Source organism: Chrysochloris asiatica, unplaced genomic scaffold (assembly GCF_000296735.1).
Source record: "Chrysochloris asiatica unplaced genomic scaffold, ChrAsi1.0 scaffold00136, whole genome shotgun sequence".
Taxonomy (NCBI): Eukaryota; Metazoa; Chordata; class Mammalia; order Afrosoricida; family Chrysochloridae; genus Chrysochloris; species Chrysochloris asiatica.
The window spans coordinates 8,579,430-8,585,897 of NW_006408654.1; the positions used below are offsets into that span (position 1 = coordinate 8,579,430).

General features: G+C 38.6%; 1 pseudogene; it reads left to right on the forward strand.

Annotated features, from left to right (window-relative positions):
• The window catches only part of LOC102812563, a 29,421-nt pseudogene extending 26,275 nt beyond the window's left edge, over nucleotides 1-3,146 (forward strand).
• Nucleotides 3,147-6,468: the final 3,322 nt, after the last annotated feature.

Genomic DNA, 6,468 nt, shown 5'->3' on the forward strand with positions numbered 1-6,468 from the left:
GCTTCTTGGAGGCCAAGATGGCTAGGCTTCGTCTCTCCTACTTTGGACACATTATCCAGAGAGAACAGTCACTGGAGAAGGATGTCATGCTGGGTAAGGTGGAGGATGAGAGAAAAAGAGGAAGACCCCCAGGAGATGGATCAGCCAGGTGGCATCATTGATGGTGTCAAGTGTGGCGGCAGTAGTGAGGTTGGCCCAGAATCAGACATTGTTTCGTTCTGCTGTGCATGGGGTCACTATAAGTCGGTTCCGACTTGATGGCACCTGACAACAACAACAACAAGGTAACTACAACAGTGGGGTTGAGGTGGGGAGTTTAGTTTGGCTGTTGTGAGGGCAATACAAGAAGGGGGAGGAAGTGGAAGAACAAGACGGATAGGGGAACACTGAGATAGGTTTACATGGCCTAAGTGGGACAGAGGTAAATAGTGATGCATGCTCAAACTTGGAACAACAGGGCTCTGGGACACAGGGATCTAGGAATAGCATGAAGAGAGGAAATAATCCTAAAATCCATGACTGCCTTATTATTATTAGTTTCCCTTGCCTACTATTATAAAATAGACACTTGAGTGGGATAGAAAGGAATGTTGGGAAACATGATTAGAGAAAACTTGTAAGCCCGTCTTCAGCCTATAACTGATTGTAATACCTAAAAGGGGTCTACAACTTGCACAGTGAAATAGGCCTTTTGCAAAGCCTTTACAGAGTATAGGAACTTAGGTGGAATCCTGAATCCCATCCAGAACCTTATGTGGTGGGACATTCCCCCAAGAAAGGACAAGCAGACTGGAACAGCAACAGTGATAGAAGATACATCTTCAAAGAAAGATCATCAGGAAAAACCCCAAACAAAAATGTCAGCAAGACTGGCTACTATAAGAATAAGCAAGTTATTCGCCAGGAAGACATCAAGGCTAGCAATCAAGTGCCTTCAGGACAAACTCCTCTCTAAGACTAAAACTCAAAGGGAATACACAAACAAGTATGTAAACTTGCTGGCAACACATTGGTCTACTGGTGAGTGGAAGAGGCGGAAAGTCATCAATGAAGAAATGGGCTGAGTTCAACCCCAGTCCATTGAATCCTGTTGACCTGGAGATGAGAGAGAGAAGAGGAAAGGCTGATTGGTCCAAAATGTGGTGGCACCTGAGGACACTTGAGCCCATGGTCAAGAACTGAGCCACAGAGGGCTAGAGCTGAGAGTGAAGCATCCAGCTGATATGAAGTGAGGGGAGAGGCACAAGAACACCCAAACTTGTATACAGTACCCTTTTGACCTAGCCGCAATAGCTCGATAATCAGAACTCAACTAGAGGAAGATGGAAACAAAAAATTATTTTTGGATAAAGGAAACAAGTGTAAGTTGCTTCAATTTGATGAACCTGAGCTATACACAGAGCGGTAATTACTCTAAATACCAACAGAGAGGGAACGAATCTTCACATCAAGTATCAATGCTTCTATCTCCTCTGTACACAGGGTAGATAGGGATGGGCAACTTAAACATTGGCCAACTAAAATGAGGGAGCAATAAAAGCACGTAGTGACTGGCTTACAAAGTTTCAAGAGGGAGTTTAGTTTAAGAGTATGGGGGGAAAGAAAGAGTCCCCACTAAATAGCTGTCATCTTGTCTAGATGGGTCTGGTTAAAAGAGATGGGGATAAGATTCATAAGATTCAATAGTGAATAATTGCTATCATGATTAATTCCGACTGTCACAATTGTAAAGCTGGATGTTTTGTAACAAAAACAGGGGAGTGGTTAATCTTACGATCCAGAAACAGAGGACCCTAGAACCATCAAGCAGAATGTGGGACCTTATCCAGAGAAGCAGCAGCGCCAGAGATGGAGGCAGAGATGGGGGCATGGAGAGGGAGAGTGGCTGAGGACTCTAGATTCATGGACTAAGAAGAGAGGGACTAAGAGCTGGTGGCCAGGACTTGCAGAATGTGCCTTTTGGAGATGTAAATTATTATACATGCCTGAGTCATTTTTTGTTTGTTTTTAAAAAGCTAAAGTGGATAGAGGGAAATACTGTTAACTGATGGTACATGGAGGGGATTGTAATCATTGTGGTAAAGCAAGGTGTATGATTTGTTGAGTGTAAAACTGATGATATTCCCTGTGAACTTTCACTCAATCCACAATAAAGACCTTAAATTAAAAAAAAAAAAAAAAAAAAAAAAGATGGGCGGTAGATAATCTTACTGTCCAGAAACAGAGGACCCTAGACCATCAAAGGAGAAGAACTCCAGCAGAACACGGGACCCTATTGAGAGAAGCAGTGACACCAGACATGGAGGCAGAGATGAGAACATGGAGAGATAGAGCAGTTGAAGACTCTAGACCCACGGAAAGAGAAAGGCTGTGCTGGTGGCCAGGAGGCAGGTTTTCAGAATGTGCCCTTTGGTTGTTTAAATGATTATATATTCCTGAGTGTTTGTATCATCCCCCACCCTCACCTACACCCCCCTCCCACAAAACCAAGGGAATAAAAGCAAATACTGTTGAATGATGATGCACTGAGGACATTGTAATAATTGCAATGAAACGATGGTGTAAAATCTATGTTCTCCCATGAAAACTATCACTCAATTCACAACAAAAATATAAAGAAAAAAAATTCTAGTCCATGATCCTCTCTTTGTCATCTTCCCTGTTTCTCTCCAGCTGCCGCCAAGAAGGTAGAACTGTGCAGTTTCAAAATATACAAAATATACCTTAGACACAGAAGATGCTATGCCAGGACCAACAGGAAGGTTTTTTCAGCTTCTTAGTGCAAAATGTGAGTCTGTATTCCTTTCCAAGAGGAATCTCCAGCAGATAAATTGGAACGGCCTCTATAGCACAAAAAGGGGCAATCAGAAGAAATTCAAAAGAAGAGTATCCGCTGTGCAGTCAAATTCCATTGGGCCATCACTGGTGTATCTCTTGCTGGTATAATGGCCAAGTGAAATCAGAAGCCTAAAGTTAGAAAGCTCAAAGAGAACAGGCCATCAGGGCTGCCAAGGAAGCAAAATGCTAAGCAAGCATCTAAAAAGACAGCAATGGCTGCTGCTAAGGCTCCCACAAAGGCAGCACCTAAACAAAAGACTGTGAAGCCTGTGAAAGTTTCTGCTCCCCTAGTTGATGGAAAGTGCTAAGTAGACAGACTTTAAAATAAAGATTAATTTGCAAAAAAAAAAAAACCCAAAAAGTTTTATCATGTGATTACCAGCATTATTTCTATCACTAAGGCTATATTTTCCAATTACTGATTTTTTCTCTTTGTTTCCAATTTTGCAGTACCTATTATCAGTGCATCTTGATTGCATGTTTGATCAACTTCAGACTGAAGAAGCTGGTAGAAATATTTTTAAGTTTCATCATCATTAGCTTTTCTGGTTTGTGCTTCAATGAATAATAGTAGCATTAACTAGTATTTCTTGTAGTTTTATGGAGATTACTCTATCACAGATAGCATTACATACTTCAAGACAGTCCTTGAAATGCTCTTTCTGATGATGAAGTCCTCTTTAATTTGATGTTCCTAGCACAGTAAACCATATGTTCGTCAGAAATAAAATAGCTAATACAAGTCCATTTCATCTTACAATACCAAAGATATGTGATCATTTAATTTTTGTCAACTTCCAATCTTCCTAAATTCATAGTTCATACAGTCCATATTCTTATTTTTAATGGATGTTTGTTGTTTCTCCTCATTTTGAATTGTGTCCCATTAGCAAATGAAGGTCCCGATAGCTTTGCTCCATTCACGCCATTATGGTTCACTCTACTTTGGAAAGGAACTCTTCCCACTTATTCTGAGTGCCTACCAACCTGAGGGGCTCATCTTTTGACACTATATCTGATAGTGTTCTGCTGATATTCATGACATTTTCACTAGCTAACCATTCAGAAGTAGTGTGCCTCTCTTTCTTTCTACTGTGTCTTAGTGTGGAAGCTCCATTGAAACCTGCCAATAATGAGTGACTTTGCTTGTATTTAAAATATCAGTGGCATAACTTCTTGCATCACATCAACAAGCAAGCCACCACAGTATGATAAACTGACAGATAACTGTGGATGTTTGCTCATAGACTTCTTCAATATTTCAAGATGAAGCTTGAGTTTTTCCTTCACTTTTTTTCAGCTTGAGAAATACTGGTTGTGATTTCCCCTTTTTGTTTTCTAACTACATGGCTTTGCACATTTCACTATAGCTTTTGATTTTTTTCTTCTTAATCTACTCTTTAGTTCCTTTAATTCTTCATTTCTTCTACTTGCTCCAACTTATTTATATTCAAGAGCACATTTCAGAATCTCTTCTGACATCCATTTTGGTCTTTTCCTTATTTCCTGGCTTTTAAATTACCTTTTGGTCTATTCCTGTTTGATATTCTTGATGTTATCCCATAAGTCTTCTGATCTTTGTTCATTAGTGTCTAATGCATCAAATCTGTTCTTGAGATGGTCCCTTAATTCAGGTGGGATATATTCAAGATGCTGTTTTGACTGTTGTGGGCTTGTTTTAATTGTCTTCACTGTAGCCTGAACTTGCATATGGACAACTGATGATCTGTTCCACAGTCTGCCGCTGGCCTTGTTGTAGCTGATAATATTGAGCTTCTCCTTCATATTGTCCCACAGATGTTGTTAATTTGATTCCTATGTATTCCATCTGGTGAGGTCCATATGTATAGTCTCACCTTTTATATTGTTATAAAAAGGTATTTGCAATGAATAAGTCTTTGATCTTACAAAATTCTATCATGTAGTTTCTGGCATCATTTATATCACCAAGGCCATATTTTCGAACCTGGGTATCTTCCTCTTTGTTTCCAACGTCCGCATTCCAATCACCAGTAATGATGAATGCATCTTGATTGCATGTTGTATCAAGAAGCTCTTCTTGATCATAGAAGAAGTTTATAAGCTCTTCTTTGGATTGAAGAAGCTAATAGAAATCTTCAATTTCATCATTACTGGCTTCTGTGATTGGTAATTTGAATAACAGTAGTATTAACTGGTCATTCTTGTAGGTATATGAAAATTATCATACTTCAATATAGATTTTGAAATGTTCTTTTTAATGACCATTACTCTTGAATTTGTTGTTCCCAGCATAATAAATCATATAATTATGGGATCCAAAATAGTAAATACCAGTTCATTTTAGCTTACAAATACCTAGGATATTAATTTTTATGTGCTTCATTTTATTTTAGGCACTAAAAATCTTCCTAGATTCATACTTTATATGTTCCATATTCTGATTATTAATGGATGTTTGCACCAGTTATTTTTTTTTTTTTTTTTCTCATTTTGAGTTGTACATCATCAGCAAATGAAGGTACCTAAAGCTTTGCTCCATTTAAGTCTTTATGTCCAACTGTACTTTGAGGAGTCAGGTCTTTTTCCAGTCATCTTTTAAGTGCCTTCCAACCTGAGGGGCTCATCTTCTAGCATTTTATCTTACAATGTTCCATTGCTATTCATAATATTTTCATCTTCTGGAATTCTATCTGAGAATGTTTCTTTGCTTTTCTTAAGGTTTTCAGTTGTTAACCATTCAAAAGTTGGCTTCCTTTCATTCTTCTTGGTCTGTCTTAGTCTTGAAGCTCTGTTGAAACCGGACTACAATGGTTAGCTTGCTGGTATTGAAAATACTGGTGGCATAGCTTCCAGCATCACAACAACACTTAGCCACCATAGTACAACAGAATAACAAAAGAATGGTGGTCATATCAATTAAAAGATGGAAAAAAAGATATATAGAAGAGCCTAATTTCTGAAGCAGAAATTTACTCTTAAAATTATTTCAGTAGAATAAGAAAGAAAAATCAAGTAAATCATAGAGACAGTCAGCCAGATAACAAAAATGCTTCACATAAGAGCAATACAAGGCCACAACACCCCTACCCGCACATAATCACATATTTCTTGGCAATAACTAGACACTGGCATACAACAAGTTCATTATTGAACATTTGAGCTTTCAGAACCTTGAAAATATCAGGATAGGACTAATCCAGAGCACACCCTGCTCTTGCACAACTATTTGAAAACAAGTACATTGCACTCTGTTAGCGTAGTGGTTACGAATTGGGCTGCTAACCACAAGGTCAGCAGTTCGAAACTACCAGCGGTTCCGCGGGAGAAAGAGGAGGCTTTCTGCTCCCGTAATGATTTACAGCCTTGGAAACCCTGTACAGGGTCGCTATGAGTCGGAATCGACTCCACGGCACATAACAACAACAACAACAACAACAACATGTACTTCATTTCAAAACATCACCTAAAATATTTAATTACTTAATCCTATTTTACACAGATTTCCAATGTAAAATTTGAGATGTGTATTTATTGAAAAAATAACAGTTGCTACCAAGCTTATAATGTACATTGTGAAATATGATGACAGGTTATTCAAGCATGAAGAGAAAATGTAATGAAGTGAGAAATGAAAGAAGCCAAGCAATC